This window comes from Saccostrea echinata, unplaced genomic scaffold (genome assembly GCF_033153115.1).
Source record: "Saccostrea echinata isolate AGI-Se365-2 ecotype Australia unplaced genomic scaffold, CSIRO_AGI_Sech_v1 ptg000029l, whole genome shotgun sequence".
NCBI classification, from domain to species: Eukaryota; Metazoa; Mollusca; class Bivalvia; order Ostreida; family Ostreidae; genus Saccostrea; species Saccostrea echinata.
Window position 1 is genome coordinate 10,066,240 of NW_026889778.1, and position 19,353 is coordinate 10,085,592.

The window sequence follows — 19,353 nt, forward strand, 5'->3', positions numbered from 1 at the left end:
TTTCCTAGCGCTTACGCGACCCAACCCAAGTAAAACCTTCCGTAACATGAACGATTTTGTTGTATCTGGTAAACCTTGGATTTAGCAAAAAATAAGATATTGCAGCTATATATGTTTTGACTGTGCTTGGTGAGAACTGCTTAAATGAAAGATAAGCTACAAAATGAATCAGGTCTTTGGAATTTGGTGGTCAACATTGATTACCCTTGTACACTTGGTAGAAATAACTGAACTGCTGCAATGCTGTCTGTTATAATTTCTTCGTGTTTACAGACAGGGAAAAGTTTAAAAGTTCTTGGGCTCGATGTTGTAGATGAGTCTGAGAAATGATTCTGAGACTGCCATAGGTAGTTGATCGGCTTCTGGGAAGACCTGACTGAATCTCTGCCACTGAAGACGAGAAAGAGAATCAGCCTTAACATTTTTCACTCCCCTAATAACCTGCCCTTTAAATTGAATACTGTGCACATGTGCCCTTTCCGACCAAAACCCTTAAGAAATACATAACTCTGTGAGATTTGGATGTTTTAGTGTTCAAAATGGTGGCAAGGGAACATTGTAAGTATGTAAAATTGTCAGTATGTAAAATAACTCGCATTTCCCCCAGCTCATCTCCCCAAATAGACAAAGCCATTGCTATTGGTACCAATTCCAAAAAAGTAATGTCCCTAAATATGCTAGCCCCTTGCCATGATTCTTGCCACGTTAAAAAAGCCCAATGAGTTCCAAAGATAGCCCCACACCCTAGTTTATCGGAATCAGCGCTATCGGTATACAACTCTAGTTGAAAGTCGCTGGCCCAGTCTACTTGCCTATATGATGTTGTACCATTGAAAGATTGTAAGAACATTAGCTAAATTTTTATATCTTGCTTCATTTCCACAGAAACACGCCTCTTGTGATAAGGCTTGCTAAGCCCAACAGTGGCATCATACAAGCGCCTGACGAATGCTCGACCCGCTTGAATTGCCCTAATGCAGAAATTCAGTAGGCCTGTAAGGGACTGGATTTCCTTAATTGTAACTTTTTACGAGATAGGAAATAATGAGGTGATCATAAAGCTGACACGTAGCTTCTCTGATGGGATACTAACAGCCTTTGTGACTGTATCAATTTCGAAACCTAAAAATACCAATTTTGCTGTAGGGCCTAAGGTTTTGTCGTGGGCTAATGGGACCCCCAAATCCTTGTATAGATTGGTAAATGTTGAGACTAAATAATGACATTGCTTCGTCCCAGATGCACCTGCTTGTAAAAAATCATCCAAATAGTGGACAACATTATCAGATAGACTCTTGTGTTTTAAACACCATTCCAAAAAAAGAAGCAAATTTTTCAAATTTAGCACAACTTACAGAACAGCCAAATGGCATACGCTTGTCAATATAAATATTTGTGTGAATTTTGAACCCCCAGCAACTCAAAATCAGAGGGATGAACTGGTAGCAAACGAAAAGCATTCTTAATGTCTAAGCGAGCCATACAAGTTCCCGGACCTAATCTTTCCAACATTTTCAAAGCTTCGTTGTATGGTGTGTATTTAACTGAACATTACTAAGGATCAATGAAATCATTCACACTATCACCAACTGGGTGGGACAAATGATGAATAAGACGAAAAGTACTATCTTTTTTAGGTACCATACCTATGGGGGGGCAGTCTAAGGTTGGGAAATAGAGAGCAGAAAAAGGGACCAGCGACCCAACCTAAACTTATTTCTTTATTGACTAATTGTATGGCTTCTATAGTAAGTGAATTCAAAGACTTAAGATTTCTACAGTCGTATGGCTGTCTAGGACCTTGATAATGTAATTTAAAACCAAATTGAAACCCTTGCAATAGTTCATGTACATTTTCCTTGTCTGGATAATTACTCAAACATCCTGATAAAACTGAAGTCTTGATTGGACTGTACGCAATACTACTGATGTTTAACTGGCATTGAGACGGGGGCTCTGCTATTGGCTGGTTTGACTGTTGATTGAGCACGCCAGGTTGACTGAGTGTTCCCAGATCTAAAATTCAATGAATTTCTAGTAGTGTTTCTACACATTTTGAAGGGATGGGGTTGTGAGCATAGAATGCACCAGTGCCTATATTGGCAGTTTTGCTTAGAACAATAATCCTTGTAATTGAAATCAAAACATTTCAAGGGTTGGGATGGCTGAATGGAAGGCTGTCGGTGAGGGGTATTGTTTTACATTTAAAGGAGCCAAAGCTCCTGATCAACTGAGGCAAATGACATTGAAGGGTTGCACTCTTTCTTCAATCTGAATTGAATGTCATAGTCACGCCAACCCAGACCATTAACCCGACTTGCCCCGAGACGTATTGTAAGTGGACATATTTAAACAGGGCAGTGTTTTCCATGTGGCGAGCCAGCACATAAATAGCTGCATAGACAAGAAATGCATTTGTCCACGTTTGAATATCAGTAATGGGTTTTAATTTAGATTTTGATGATAAAGCCAAATTGCCATTTTGCAGTGAGAATATCTCGTATCATCATGGGGGTCAATTTCAAGCTTATTGTTAATCAATGAAACTAAATTAACATATTCGCCAATGGCAATTTTGAGTTTAATTTTGTTGGGTCATTGTGCCCCAAATCATTGTCATAACTAGAAACTCTTATGTTCGCATTAGATGAAGGTGTACCTTCTGTCCCCTGAAGTTGGGCTGAGTCTTCTCGCTCACTCAAAATTGTGGAAATGCGGTGAGCCAGATCCTGAAGTTGGTAGGATGATATAACGTTGGAAGGCATTATCGAGGGTGTAGAAGCCTGTACATCTAGAGCATCAGAAGGACAACTGGTAGGCTGGACTGTTCCGCGTGATGCTCGCCGGCGGAGGAAATTCGGAAGTAGTCTCCAGGCGAGGGTCTCGTCTCCCCGCTCGTTTTCGTGGCTGAGCCTGGGTCTGACTCGTCATCTTTCGCTTAGGAATTTCGAATCTCGAAATATAAACAAAGAGAAAATTTGTTTACCATAGGCTGTCATCAAAAGTTAATGTAATATGACTACCCAGGGTACTTTGAATGCACGAGTGTGCCTAACATATATACACGCAAGCTTGTTAAAATCACAAAATATCCACGAAAATTGTTGGTATCGATGAGTACATTTGGATAAATATGCAATAAAATAGCGTTTAAAATTTCATTACAACAATTTTTTGACAAAAGTAAACGTATTAGCAAGAAACAATCGAAAAATTACCACCGAGTGAAATTCCGTCCTTACCTTTGAAAACTTCTGCTTCGACTGATGGTGAATCAGTGCACTTATGACGTAAACAAAATGTGCTGAGGTATAGACTAACTGACCAAGGACCAAAATAAACCATCCCAAATAACCGTATTTTGCGAAAATTAATAGTTTTTCACTTTCATAAATCGATTTAACCTTTGGTGGTGAATTCCTATTAATTGAAATGACATAGTATACCCGACTCTGTATTGAAAAAAGTTTGGTCACCTGCTTTGACAGTTACATGAAAAATACATATGATGTGTACTACATGGAGGTCACTAACAAATTTCAATGTCGCAAGAGCATATCCTTATTCAAATTAAAAATTTAAGTGATACACACTTTACATAACTTGTACTTTCGGGAAGTGTTGCTGCTTTAAACAATTAAAATTCGCATTTTATTAATTTAAACTTCAAGTAATTAGCTCAGATTGAAAATATACTATTCAAAGAAGAAAAAGAAAGAAAAGAAAAATAAAAGAAACGCACAATAGGAATAACACCCTAAATAATATAAAGTCATTTTGTCGTACAATTTTTAGATAGATGCATTCCAGTAAATTATTTTTTTTTACGCGATTGTTGATTTGACAGCCATTTTACAAAACTCAGGCAGACAAAAAAAACCTGATTTTGGAAAATGATAAAATTTGTTTGTTTGTTTTTTTAACATTTTTTTTGTGTTGGTTCCTGATTTTTTTGTTTTGTTTTTCTTCTTCTTCTTCTTCTTTTTTTTTTTTTTGGGGGGGGGGGGGGAGGGGGGTTGAAGAGTATATGTGCGACCTTTACCAATTCTTTTTTTTTTTTTTTTTTTTGTATTGATTAGGTAAAATTCTATTTCACGAAAGCAGCAGCGCTTTTTAAGTTAAGGAATATATTCTTTATGTATATTCAAATAAATGGTCAAAATCTAAGAAAATGCCCTCGCTATAAGGCGTTTTAATGACGCACTAAACATGCTGTATACAAATACAGTTCTGTATACAAAACCACGGTAGAAATAATTCAATACATTCTCTCGATAATATTTAAACTGTGGCACTAAACAAGGGTCTTGCAGCTGTAGTCAAGGTCTACATAACATTTGTCAATAATAGTCTTTACATATGGTGTCAATGACAATGTCAATAGTGTTGGGAATCTTTCTAGTCCACAGTGCGGTAATATGAATGTAATGGGACTTTTTAATAATACACAGAGAACTAAACGTTGTCATGGACATCGGTCTTACATGTACAATAAGCCTATTTTACACGATGTCTCTTTTTGATTCACTATAACATTACATAAATGAACAGTTAGGATATTCATCACATTCGCACCAAAGTTTACTCTATCCGTTTGGTTTGAAATGGTCTATTTGAAAAGCGCATGGAAGGTCCATATTAAGATTCTTCGACACCAGAATACAGGCTTGGATCTATGATTACGAATATTGCTATTGCAGATCATAGGATTTTAAACCGCCACATTTTATGGAACACAACACGTTTGTTCCGTAAACTTCAATTTTCCAACAAAGGATTTGACGCAGCAAATTTTGGCAATATTCTTATTCACAAGAGGGTCCAGTCTTTTATTCTACTAGTCTATAGCTTGTATTTCTTACAAATATGCATCAATTATTGCTTCCAAACTTTTTAATTCAAAAGAAAATTTCTGCAATGCCTAGATCTAAAACAAAATCTTCCTACGTGTTGATTTTCTTCTTCACCCTACAATTATAGTCCTGCTGGATACGTCATAACTGGTGTTATAAATATAGTTGATAATAAGAATCTTAAATCGCTTATTTAAAAAGGACAAAAATGTAGGGAACCCTAATCTTTCAACTTGTATTATCATTTCATAAATATTATAAAATCCGTGGAAGATTACGCCAGACGATCGGCCAAACATGAAAAAGAAGACATGACACTTTGTGAAAATGGATTAAGAGTATCAGATTGAAATCTGACATTATAATCGGCTGAGGGGCAATAAGAAAATAAGAAAATCATCTATCCTTCTGTTTACAATAATTCAGAAGTGAAAAAAGAATTAGATAGTTTACACAATCAATATGTACTGGTCCCAGATAAACTTGGATTTAATTCTGCAAGTAGTAATTCAACTTACTGCTATAGTTCCCTTTATAAGGAGGAAATTCTTCAAAATTTTATGACTGTATCATCTTTTAGAAAAGAAAATTTTTTTTAAAGGACAAGGTATGGTAACGGCCGAATCTGGCCCCTTATTTGATGTAAAAATCGGAACACAGTTAAAACTCTGATAGTTTGTTGTTAAGAACTTAGAATGATGCTTGGTTTAAAACTAGCACTAATTTTGATTCAAAGCTTACACGGAGGCCACAAGAGGGTGCAGAAGTAGGACATTTTCCCGAATTTCCTCAATTCTGGTGGAATTTCGTAAAATTTAAGATACTTTTCACTTCGGGAAACATAGAGCACAAGCTTGCCTACCTGAGAATTTTATATACAAGATGCATCTGATACTAGTGTATGAAATATATAAATTTGGTAATTTGGTCAAAAAAGGGTCTTACATGTAGCCTATCTTGTCCTTTGTAAAATTTCTCCGATTTATACATCAGTATTTAATACGTTTCACCTTTTGAAGACATGTATTACATTTTGAAAACAGTATAGGATGATGCCATTTAGTGAGTAGCTCGGAATTTCCTAATTTATTATTGATTGTTATTAGGTTTGATAAAAAAAAAGTCCTCGTGGTTTTAGACGAACAATACTGCTTCTGATCTTTTTCTCAAATGTTCACTACAATGGAAAAGCTTCCAAACTGAAAATTAGCATTCTCTAGCAATTTCGTAGAAAGTCAATATATGCTATTTTTAAAAAAAATGCTCTTGTTATTTAGCTCAGTATGACGCTCTTTAGTCAGAATATTTATAACTTTCTATTTCAACATTCATTGTTGGAACATTGTAGCAAACACTTTAGCATTTATGACAACAGTCGTATCTTTCCGAGAAATACTGAAGTTCATTTAGTCAAGGGTCATATCATCAACATGATATAAATGCCATCAGTTGTTATGAGCTGTATAACGTGGTGATAAGTGTGTTAGTCTCGAAAAAAAATGATACTCAGGATTGTATTGCTTGGGTTCGAACACCAAGATCATCACACTTTTTTAAAAACATAAAATTATTTCCCAAAGAATTTTCCGCAAAAAGGTTTTGTTTGTCATAATTCAATTCAATTCAATTATAAGGACTTTACTTTAAAACCTTAATTCACAAGATAAATTTGACGTTTATACATTTGAAGCTTAAGGCATTTTTCAAACACTTTTCTCCCATTTTTTTTGCATGCAATATGCATAGTATTCTTTTCTTATATTTATAAGAATAATAAGCTTCTTTATGATAATGTCTCTGATCATGAATTCGATTAAAATTTACCGGTAGAGAAGGGTTGATTTGAGAGACCACAACTGAATGGACGACTTTCACATCAAAAAGAGTTGTGTCCCTTTGTAAATGTGGTATCAACTGGTGTAAGGTACTCTATAACATTACCAACTTAATGGTGCTACTTGTATCATATTAAATCTGTTTATATATGTTCAACATGTTTTCTTTGTCGTCATGATATATTATACCAATATAGAAATGGTACAACATTGTCAAAAAGCGATGTAAAAGATGTAAAATATTTCCATGTTTGTTACAAAAGTGAGAAAAACTTATTGTTATGCCCAAAAGGGGGAAAACTCTTTAGAATGTTAAAGTCATCCATTTCCTTTAATCAGTTTACAGTAAGTTATAGTTAAAGTTACTACCTATACCTATACCTTACTACCTAATACCTATATTTAAGGACACAGGCATACAGAAGTTTGAATTAAATATCCAATCAGAACAGAGAGGGATTGGAAAATACATGGAGGTGAGTACTAATTTTTCGCCAAATCTAAATAATAATGTACATGTGGCAAGTGAATGACGTGTTATGATTTAGACTGCAATTGCATTTTGAAAAGAAAAGTCAAAATAATGTTTTTCAATGGATCTAAATAAAGTATTCGTATTACAAATTGATTTGTAAAATAATCAGTACCATTTCGCTTTCCCGATCGTACTCTATTAAGCAAAACAATGATGATAACCATCTTCCGTCTAAATACATATGGCATATATTTGTGTTTTAGTACTCCGTATACCTGATCAATATAGGGCTCACGATGGGTTGACCTCTCGTCAAGGGATGTTAACTCATCCTATGCATACTATCCCAACCTAACAAAAAAATACTACAGTAAACTATAGTTTACTATAGTTAACTATAGTAAATCAAAGTTCCAAAGTTTTTACCATAGTAAATCAAAGTTCCAAAGTTTTTACTATAGTAAATCAAAGTTACAAAGTTTTCACTATAGTGAATCAAAGATCCAAAGTTTTCACCAAAGTAAATCAAATTTCCAAAGTTTTTAGTCTAGTAAGTCAAAGTTCCGAAGTTTTTACTAAAAGTAAATCAAAGTTTCAAAGTATAAATATACTATATCAAAGTTTCAAAGTTTTCACAATAGTTTATCAACTTATTAAAGTATTTCAAATTTTTTTTGCTTATTTTGCCGTTTTTAAGGGGGTGGAGTTGGAGTTGGGTAGGGGCTGGGGGTTGTTGTGCACGTTAATTTAAATTTACAACATACCTAATTCAAATGCAATATTTACTATTAAAAATTTAAAACAAAATACATTTAAACTGAAGTTAATGGAGCATGTATTTTGGTTCTAAATGACACAAATTTTATTTTATAGTTTATTATTTTCTTTTCTCCATAAAAAAGACTTATACTACATCTGCATTAAAATTAATACATTTAAATGTTGCTTATCTATGGCGCGACAGACAACCTTATATGAAAATCATATCTTGTACATTTTCTTAGGGAAGTGATTGGGTTTATAATAAGTTTTCTGAAGCTTTTATGAATTTTGAACATCAAATATCATAAAATGTCAAGAATGGGAATCAAAAACATAATTCCAAGGTATTTTCTATAGTAGATCAAAGTATCAAAGTTTTTGCTATAGTAAATCAAAGTTCCAAAGTTTTTACCATAATAAATCAAATTTCCAAAGTTTTTACTATAGTAAATCAAAGTTCAAAAGTTTTCATTATAGTAAATCAAAGTTCCAAAGTTTTCACTATAGTAAATCAAAGTTCCAAAGTTTTTACTTTGATACTATGGTTAACTATAGTTTACTATAGTATTTTTTTTTTGTTAGGGATGCAGCTCTGATGTGTCCAGGGCTCCGTGTTTTTGCCCTTCACGATTTGTTTTATTTGCTGGATTTATGAATTTGACCACTGTTCGTTATTGTCACCTTTTACATAAATATGCATGTGCACGTGCAGTATATTTTTATGAAGTCTTTCAGTTTGCTCATTCTAGAATCAAATTAGTCTTTGCTATTGGTATTTAGCATTGACTTTAAAATTTTTGGAATAAACATATACAATTACTTCTTTTCAAGATAAGTACTAGTACTGCTTTGTACTTTAGAAGATGTTCGTTAATATATATTCTCCGAAACTCCAAAGGCCAATTTCTCTCTAATTTGCAGCATGTAATCTTTGGATGATGGTAAGTCAAGCTTTTTCAAATGAAAGATCAAGATCCTTCTATGAGTGGTACATGTTTCTGGAACATAATTTAAGGTAGTGAGGAAAATGACATTTTTTCCGAATGAACCTTTGAGCTAAAATATCAATATTAGAGGAACGTTCTTAAGTATAAAATATTTTTTCATACAAATTAATCAATATTAAAATTGCTTGTGTCACTAAGTATATATGTTTTTTTTCGAATGTCAATAAAAGTTTGTGTAAATCTCAGGCTCTAATGTAAAGATTTTAAACCATAGGGAAATCATTTTCGTCGCTGAAATGCACCTCACTCTTACATGGTTTTTCTCCTTTTTTCTTCTCCATCCATATCCGTATAACCATGGTTGCTCTTTGGTTGTTTACCATTCACTCTGTTCTTTTCCATTCGTTTATTATCTTGTTCCTTTTTACTAACCAATCGTTCACTGAAAATCGGTAAATGAATAAGAAAATAATTCCCTGGAATGGTAGTACTACGATTTAGGGACACTACATAGAAATGTACAGAGGAATATCCTGGCATAACTCTAAAACAGTAGCATATATTATCTTACATATGAGGATATGCATATAATGCTGAACGGATGACCCTAGCTTTATTATACTTAATATAAACACTAACTTAAGATTAGAATTTTTCAATAATGGATCTAATCCTTTCATAATTCTATCAGTATTTTAAAATTATTTTAATAATATCACACTGTCTGATTTTTTGCTTGCATTGTTTTTAATTTGTTTTTCTTTAAGGAAATTATTTTTCTTTCGTTTCCAGGTTGAGAGAATGCATTCCCATTTCAGGTCTGACGAAAGCGGATACATTAGTGATGTACATGTAAGCATTAAAACGCATCAACGTAATAGAAACAAAACATGATGACACATGTCAGTAATATATAGCTTTTTACAATAAACTCTAAACAGGTCCTATATACACATAAATTTTACTACAAAATTTGAAACAAATTAAATACAACTTGGATAAAAAATTAATCAAGGACAAACGATACAAAAAAAAAACTTTTTATCAAAATTTTAAAAATAACGGCTTAATCCATGTTTATAAAAGTAAAATGAATAAGTTTAAACGCATAGATTTTTTAATGTTCACTTAAAGTTTCACAATAATAGAATTATAAGTGACAAAAAATTAAATAGATTAATAAGGATAGTTGCAGAGAGGTAGAATTTTGAACATCATTGAAGGTTTACAATTTCCTAATATTTAAGAAATGTATTTTTTGCATCGATTACAACTAAAATAGATCCAAAATATTTACCAATCCAGGCATCCTTTTCTTTTGTTTTTGTTATCTGTCCTTAAACGTTATATGACACAAAACTAGTAGAAACCTAACGCTCACGATATAAGACCGAAAAAGGAAATAATTTAATTATCATAAATAGATTTTTAAGATGAAAATAAATTGAAAAAAAATAGAAGAACAAAAATCCTACTTTTACTTAGTGCTTCAGTTTCGTTCCACACAATAAATTTATTTGAAGTTTTATTCAAGTCTCAAATAATTTTAAAAAGATCTAATTTCTATCATCTTCAGAAAAAGAAAAAGAAAGAAAACAAAGACAAAACAGAAAACAAAAAAAAACTTACTTAATCAACTTCTTAAAAACGAAGTTTTTGAACTTCCACTATTATGTCATTTCATTTTTCAGTAATTCTATCAAGGTGATTTGACACCCCCAGTTAATTACGAGAAATGTCACGAAATGTCGTTTCTGGAATTTTTTCTACACCTTTTTTCTGCTTAATTCAAAATTCAAAAGCGCTCATTGAATATGTACATAGCTCCTTTCTAAAGAGGAAGTTCTTCGAAATCATGTGTCAGTTTTAAATATGTTTAGTACTCCTAACAATAAAAATGATTCTGAATTACCATATCTATATTGGATTCCAAAATGTCATAAAAATCCTTCCAATGAAATATGAAGATAACGAACAGTATTCAGTCTCGAAAATCCATTGAAACGATACAGATTTTGAGCAGATCAAACACGGACCTCAAAATTTAGAGGCGGGATCAGATGCCATGGAGGAGTGAGCATCGGCTGCCGACCGGTCACACCATCCGTGTGCTCCCTGTCATGATCGGGGGAAAAAGCCTGGGAAAATCCGTAGACAGTTTAGTGTATAAATAATGGCCTAACAATTAGTATGAAAAACGTCAGTCAGCATTTGACGCAATGATAAATTGTATGTACTGACAAGGTCATTTTATCGACCGTAAAACTTGCGAGAAGATGACTTCAAACAAGACTGTTGATATCCTTGTTTCATCAACTTGTTTGTCCATACCTTTCCTCTTTTCCTGTTTTAGAAATTGTTCCTACGTAGAGCATGCTCTTGCCTATCGAATCAACTGAGAGACATAAACCCCAGGTGATAAAGGTATATTGCTACATAAGTAAGGGAAGTTGACGATTGAAAAGTTGAAATCAACACGTTTATCATAAAGCTTTGTTGTTAGGTTACCATTAACGTCTTTTTCAAGTAAAATATCAAAATATGAAACAGATGTGTCGGAATATGTGATATCTTTTATTTCAAGCTCACTGAGATACAGTCCCTGAAACGTTCTACTTTCCCATTTTTCCGTTCGTTCACCGTGCGTTCACCGTTCGCTCTCCGTTCACAGTTTTGCGTTCAGCGTTCACCGTGCGCTCGCGTTCACCGTTCACAAAGCGTTCACCGTTCGCTCTTCGTTCGTTCACTTTGCGTTCACCTTGCGTTCAGCGTTCACTTATCGTTCAGTCTTTATTGCCATTCGGAATTCCGAACTGAAAGGACTTATCTTTTTTTAAGTAAGGATTTACAGGTTTTAAATTTAATAATTAACATATCGTGTTTAAAGAATCATTATTATCAGAAATACGAGAATATTTATTTCTAACACATTTTTTTTTTCAAATAATACAGAAATACATGTTAGAACTAATTCTGAGGATTATAAACAGTACTGTGGATATACAGTTAATTAAATATCTTTAGAGCGAATTAAATTGATGGTGTGGATTGAAAAAAAAATTGTTTACAACGTAATACATTATAGAATTTTTTCTACTTTACATATATAAAGTCTTTAATTAGAGAGAGAGAGAGAAATGCCTTTATAACATGATTATCATTAATATAACCAAAGTGATTCTCCACGCAGTAATGATATTTTTCACCGTATCTTTATATGTTTGCCATTCGATATGATTAAGAGCCCCCCCCCCCCTCCCTTTCCCCTAAATCGGTTACTTAGTTAGAACATGTATGTCCAGTATATTTTAATTAACATTTAAAAAGAAGTTAATGTGTTTTGTAGCACAAAAAATTCAGTCTCAAAACAAACATGCATCTAAACAAAGTCATTAAACAATAGTAATTCAAAATATACATGTGCCGGCGGTGATATTTTAAATTGACAGGGAATATGTTTCAAATTCAAGCGGTTTAATCATTCCAAGTGTTTATTCCCAATGTATTTTATTCTTTTATTATTTTTTAGAAGTGTTGGAATCAGATCTAGAAATGATAAGAAAAAATGTTTAACTTAAAACTTCTTGGAAATACTAACACTTTGCCTTCGGTGTGACGAGACGTTCACACCTGCACAGTGTCGAATGATTTGATTGACAGGTCAAGCACGTGGACTTCGTGTGAACTTGAAGCAGGAAAATAAAAACCGATTATGACTGTAAAACAAATGGATTTGTTGATAAAAATGGTTACTTTCATTGCCTGATATATTTGGGAAAAAAATAAGAATTTTTATTTGATATAGGTACAAACATTTGAGGAAGTGGGGGGCTAAAACCGAATATCTCTCTCTCTCTCTCTCTCTCTCTCTCTCTCTCTCTCTCTCTCTCACACACACACACACACACACACACATTTGTCTGTTTAATAAAAACTATGACAGCATATTACTTAAATATCAAGTTGTGAAAATTTAATATATAACAAATACATGTAATGTGAATGCCTCTTTGTATCATCTTGTCCGAGTATAATCACGGCCGGGAAATGTCTATAGATACATGTATAAATCTGCTCAATAAATCATCATAAAAAATAAAACTGACACATCAGTATATTATTGCATTAAAATTTTAAAATACTGGCGTATTTATGCAATACGTCCACATACCTTTGTAAAAAAAAATTTTCTCATTTTTTTTTTTTACACGGAATCGCCTTGGCACGAATATACATGTATAGATATATGGTTGTTACAACAGTTGTGATTCATTCTATAAGTCCGTAATTTGCTCTTCTAAAATCCACATTATTTATAATGATTTTATATATCAAATAAGAATAAACATATTTATTTTACAACTAGATTACTACAGCGTTCGGTAACAATTACAATGTTTTACAGCGATAAAAATCGTGTTATTAAAAAGTTGAATTTGAACATCGTACATATCTGCAGAAAATATTGTAAGAAACTTAAATTAATAATTTTACTTAATGTGCATGTATCGTCTTTCTTAGGACAGTTTTCATTGATTTGTTTATTTATTTATTATTCATTTATTTTTTAGCATACATACAATAGAATAGTTTCAATGCAAGGAAAAGATCAGAGGCATTCCGAATAAATCGTTCATCTTGCGTTCACCGTTCGTTCACCGTTCACTTTGCGTTCGCGTTTGCGCTCCGTTCGCGTTCTGCGTTCGCTCACCGTTCAGCGTTCACACATCGTTCACCAAGTTGCGTTCAGCGTTCACACATCGTTCACTCACCGTTCGCTCTGCGTTCGTTCAGCGTTCGTTCACCGTTCGTTCAGCGTTCGCTCACCGTTCAAGTGGGAAAGTAGAACGTTTCAGGGACTGTATATCGAGTCGACATTTGAATGAAAGTAACTATTGTTAAGTGATAATACGTCGGCGATATATTTAAATGTCGAGTTGAAGGCCACAGCAAGTGTTTTCTTCTTCTCATGTAGAAATTTTTGAATAAATTTTGCTTCATATGAATACAAAAATAGGTCTGTTAATAAGGGAGCGCAATTGGTACCCATGGAAATTTCAATAGATTGTTGGAAGACCTGATCTGCAAAAACTCCATAGATACTGTTAATCAGAAACTCAAGCATGTATGTGCTGGTCCCAGCTGACAAAGCTGGTAACAACACAGTCTTTGTTTGTAAGGCTTTTTAATTGAATTGTATTTTAGAGGAACTAAGATTTAATTCTACGGGTGTAAATCCAACTTACTCCCATAGCTCCCTTTCTAAGGAGGAAATTTTTCAAAATCATATATCCGTTTTAGATATTTTTAATATTCCCAACAATTAAAATGAATTTGAATTACAATACTTTTACTGGATTCCTAAACTTCATAAAAATCTTTACAAACAAAGATACATAGTGAGTTCCAGTAAATGTTCTACCAAGCCTCTGTCTTTACTTCTCATTAAAATATTTACTGTAATGAAGGAGAAACTTCATGAGAACTATGTTCGAGAAGTGGTGTAAATCAGATGTGGATACTGAAAAACTCCAAAGAACTTTTGGAAAATTTGAAATCACAAAATTTTACTTAAATCAATAGCATCAAAACGTACGATTTTTCAACACTTTATACAACCATTCCCCACGATAAATGGAACTCCAGGCTTTTTGACATCACAGACAGCTGCTCTTTTAATAAAAATGGAACTCGTAAATATACTTACCTTGTCACTGATCATTTACTATATTATTTTTTTAAAAGCACTCTTATTGTACACACAAGTACTCTGATGTTGATATTAAAACGATGTTTGCGTTCTATGTTCGTTACAATGATCTTGTCAGCTAGTACAATCTATCAGTATATCAAATGCTGACTGATGTTTTTCATACTAATTGTTAGGTCATTATTTATACACTGAACTGTCTACGGATTTTCCATTATTTCCCTATCATGACAAGGAGAACACGGCGGGTGTGCTCGGTCGGCAGGGGATGTTCACTCCACAATTGCACCTGATCCCACCTCTGATATTTTAGAGGTCCGTTTTGCCCTGCTCCTAATTTGTATTGTTTAAATGGACTTTTCAGCTTGAATACTGTTTGTTATTTCTATAGATTTCATGTATTGGTTATTTCATTTTCAATCAGGGACTTCTTAAAGAAAATCCTCGAGGTAAACCAGACCTAAAAGAAAACAAACAACCAGGTAATTAATGTTGTTAAAAATTGAAAAATACTTGAATAGGTGCTTTTTACAGATTGAAGGGTTTTACAGAAAAATACAAAAACAAAAATTTTACTTATTGACGTTAGTAAACGTAAAACATGCCGTTTTTGATACGAAATACGAGGACTGTTCATAAAGTTTTAGTGTTTCTGAAGCTTATTGATATGCATACGTATACCGCAATATTTGTCAAAATACAAGAAAAAAATATAATTATGTTTGATTGGTTGAGATTACATTGAATGTAAAACTTGTCTTAAACGGCCAAGGGCTAAGAAATGAACGTGTTCATATTTTTTTTTTATTTAAGTGGTTATATACGAAATTTCATTAATCAATTTAGAAATTTTACAAAAGTAAATAAAATAGTTTTTCGTAATTTTCTGATAGCTTAGCATCGAGTATTAGACGGATATGGGAATTTCAAGAAAAACCGCAAGAATATTTCTTTGATTTCATCCGAAAGAGCGACGTTGGCCATTTGAACAACATTTCTTTAGGGTATCATAAAAAATTACATGAAAGATAAAGAAACCACAAAATCAACAGGTAAAGGGAATATTTCCAGTTCAATGATTTGGAAGTGACAGATGGTATACAAACAACCTGGGAGAAGATGCAAGAAGTCAAAGTCCACTGAACATTACTTGCTTATCGTTATTATTGATGCTGAGCTTCAGAGTAGGCCGTTCGACTTTCTTTCGTAAAATGGTGTACATTGCTCTGATTTTTTTTTTTCTCGATCATGATCTATTTTGAAATATTAACGTGCGCATTTTCCAGAGACACTATCATCAAGAAAAACCACAGATTTTTTTGAAAGCCTTTGTACATGGATAACTTTTTCACTGCAATTTTTGTACTGTTAATGACTGAGATATTAAAAATTGTTTTATATATCATATTTATGTAAGAAATTATTAATGAATCTTGAATTATGTTTGTTTATTTGGTGTTTAACGTCCCTCTCGAGAATTCTTCACTCATATGGAGACGCCATCACTCGCTCGTGGAGGGCTACAAATTCTGTCCTACACTGGGCACTCAGGGCCTTTGAGCAGTGATGGATCTTTTTCGTGCCAGCATCTACTGCAACAAGGGACCTCGGTCTATACGGTCTCATCCGAAGGACAGGTCTCCACGCCCCACAGTGGGATTCGAACCAGCGACGTATCTTGAATTATGATACTTACAAATGAGCAGTTTTTATTTGTTGTTACTTTCCAAAATGAGAGGCTTCGTATGTTTTCGTACACACATAAGTATACAAGGGATTATGAAAAATTCGTAGACTTGCGCCCTAAAATCAACACTGTCTCAACTGTGCTTACAAAATCTATATGGAACATAAAATAACGAAAGTTTAAAAAAGTGTTGAAAATATTAGCTTGAAACGTTGATAATGTTTCGATTTATCATAAATTACCAAGGACAATATATGATAACAAGGCGCAATGGTTGTTGAGTTTTATGACAATCGACATTGTCGTCGCTTTTTAAAGACTCTTCTTTAATGTACTTTTCTTGACGAAATACCATGTATTAATTGCTGACCGAATATCATTTTGTTCATATGATTTTAAAATTTCAGATACACCTGATTTCAAAACACAATATGGTAAACAATATTGTAAAGATCTATTCCAATGAAGAAGATCCTTACTTGACCTTGACAGCTTAATCAATCAACTTGACGGAGTTTATTTTCTACAACATGCAGGCAACGTTATTTTTTCGACGTTTCTGACTTTGTACACCCCTACCGCGAATCGGCATTAACTGTGTCTTTCCTCTCTCTGAATCTTTTATGCCATTTAAAAACAAGTAACCTGGACATATTTTTTTCTCTCCCTGGCCTGTTTCAAACATTTCAAAAGCATATGCGAGATTTTCAAAAGGAAAACACTAAATAACGGCAATAAGATAAAGCACCTACCCCTTTCCGGCGTCTTGTTTAAGAACTATTTTTTAGCACTCGCTAATGAACTTAGGATAAGATCTCAAAGAACTGAAAAATTGAGTCAAGAATTATAGATTTCAAGAAACAATTGTTTCACATCATACTAGTGAATAAATTTGAAAATTGGACGACAAATGCTCATGTCAGTATTTGTCTCCGTTAGGCTCATGGTGGAAATACGTCGTATTTTGAGGCTGCACCGCAAGATCATACCACTGCTTAATAAAACATTGACAATTTAATCAAGGATAAACAAAATGTTTTAAAGTTTATTCTGTAGACAGAGAAGATTTTTATTCCTTTTTCGCAAATTGTTTTTTTTTTAATTCTAATTCCATGTGTAACAAAACTTAAAACGTTCTATCTCCAGGAAAAATGTAAACTTTAAATAAAGGGAAATATAATTTATTAATTGATATTGATTTTGCAATTTGGCGATCAGTCTCTCTTGTCATATGTATAATCAAGACAATGATGGTAAGTGTAGCACAAATTTCAAGTATTATATGATACCTTATTCCTTAATCATGTCTATATTGTTTCGCATTGAAGAAAACCATGGACTTTCATACCATCAATATTTGTGCCATGATTGATTTTTAAGAAGTAGTCAAAAATGTGAGATTTTATACAAAACACAGGACAAAATGTACACGGGAAACAATCGAAAAAAGAGCACTAAAATTTAAGTTTGTTGCCTTAATATTGAAATATTTAATTCGTAAACTTTAATTTGATTTTTTCTCGATTTTTTTTTCAAATATTTATCTATTGCATACAAAATTTCCAGAATAAAATCTTTATTTTACTTAAATGTCCCTTTTTTGCCTTAGCATCTCGATTACTTTTCAGTCTAAACGCCTCGTTTTTACTTGGTGTGTAGATAAACATAACCTCCATGGACAGAAGCAAATCGAAATTATTTTATATTTAAGTTAATCCCGCTCCTTTTTTTATAATCTTTCACCTTCTACTTCCCATCTAAATAATAAAGTTCTTTTTAGGCAAATGTGAAATGTTACCAAAACGTCTACTTTTTAAAAATATTTTTATTTAATTCTATCTGGAAAAAATTAAATATCATAGTAACATCGGAAAACATTTACATTTTCAAATTCCTTTGTCCGAGATAAGACTTCAAAAAAATAAAACATTCATAACCCCATAAAGCGATTTCCTCAGCACGTCACAGACCCGCATGCTTTTTCACGGTGTGTAGCTTAATAATACAGTAGGCTGGGATGCTGAGATTTCTCATTACTGAATAAGAATTGTTTTTTTCAAGGAACTGGTGAAAATATAGTTATAAGAGAAACATTCTTTTTATGATGATGATCAATCAGTTTGCAGGCAGGATAAGTTTAAGCAGAAAACGCCTTCTGCGTAAATAGAAATTGACACAAGAAGAAACTGATTGATATCATACCATAAAACATGGACAGTTATTCCTTAATAGATGCACGTAAATGATATAGTTCTTATGTGTAGTATATAATCAATATTCAAGATGATTGAAACGATTTTTTTTAATTTCAAATGATTTCAGATGAAATTAGATTAGCGCTCAATATCCAAAAGGATGGATTGTTTGCAAAATCTGAGGACATTGCAAAAATATACACAGACAGACAGGGCACATGGAAGACAAAAGATCTAATGGGGCGCCAAGGAAAGATGATGGACGATATATACATTTCTATCCTCCAAAATGGCATAGAGAGCACATGTGAAGGGATGATCAAATTTGTGTTCAGAAACATGCAACATAGCTTGCCAAAAATTAAAAGTCTTTTATTAGCATCTAAAAGATCTCTCCATCTGCCTATCAGCAAAGAATTGATAAAATCTTTCATACGATTGTATAAAGAAAAATTCAAAATAATTGGTATATATGCTACCTCAAAATATGATTCAAAAAACTGGCTGGATGCTTTGATAGCGATTTCCAAAGGAGTTAGAAACCAACCAAACATACATTTTTGTGGATTCCAGGTTATATTTAGAGACACCGAGTATTTTTTGTTTAGTGCAGAAGCTAAGATAATGACAAGGATTGAATCAGAAAATCCCTCACTTCCTGAATTACATAAGGTACCTCTAAGTAATTTGGAAATACAAAAAATAATGAAGGATCATAAAAACCTCACTTGTATATCTGTCTGTCATAAAAGATCTCGAAATTATTTAACTCAACATGAAATAATCTCAGAGAAATGCATTGTCATTTACTGCTGGGTAAAAGGATATATACCGCTTGGGGAGACAGCATTTCCTACCAAGCTTAAACAATATTCAGTGGACGTCAGAG

At 33.1% G+C, this 19,353-nt stretch overlaps 1 pseudogene; it reads right to left on the minus strand.

Annotated features, from left to right (window-relative positions):
• Window positions 1-1,922: 1,922 nt before the first annotated feature.
• Window positions 1,923-9,274, minus strand: LOC133194946 (uncharacterized; annotated as a pseudogene).
• Between the last annotated feature and the right edge of the window lie 10,079 nt (window positions 9,275-19,353).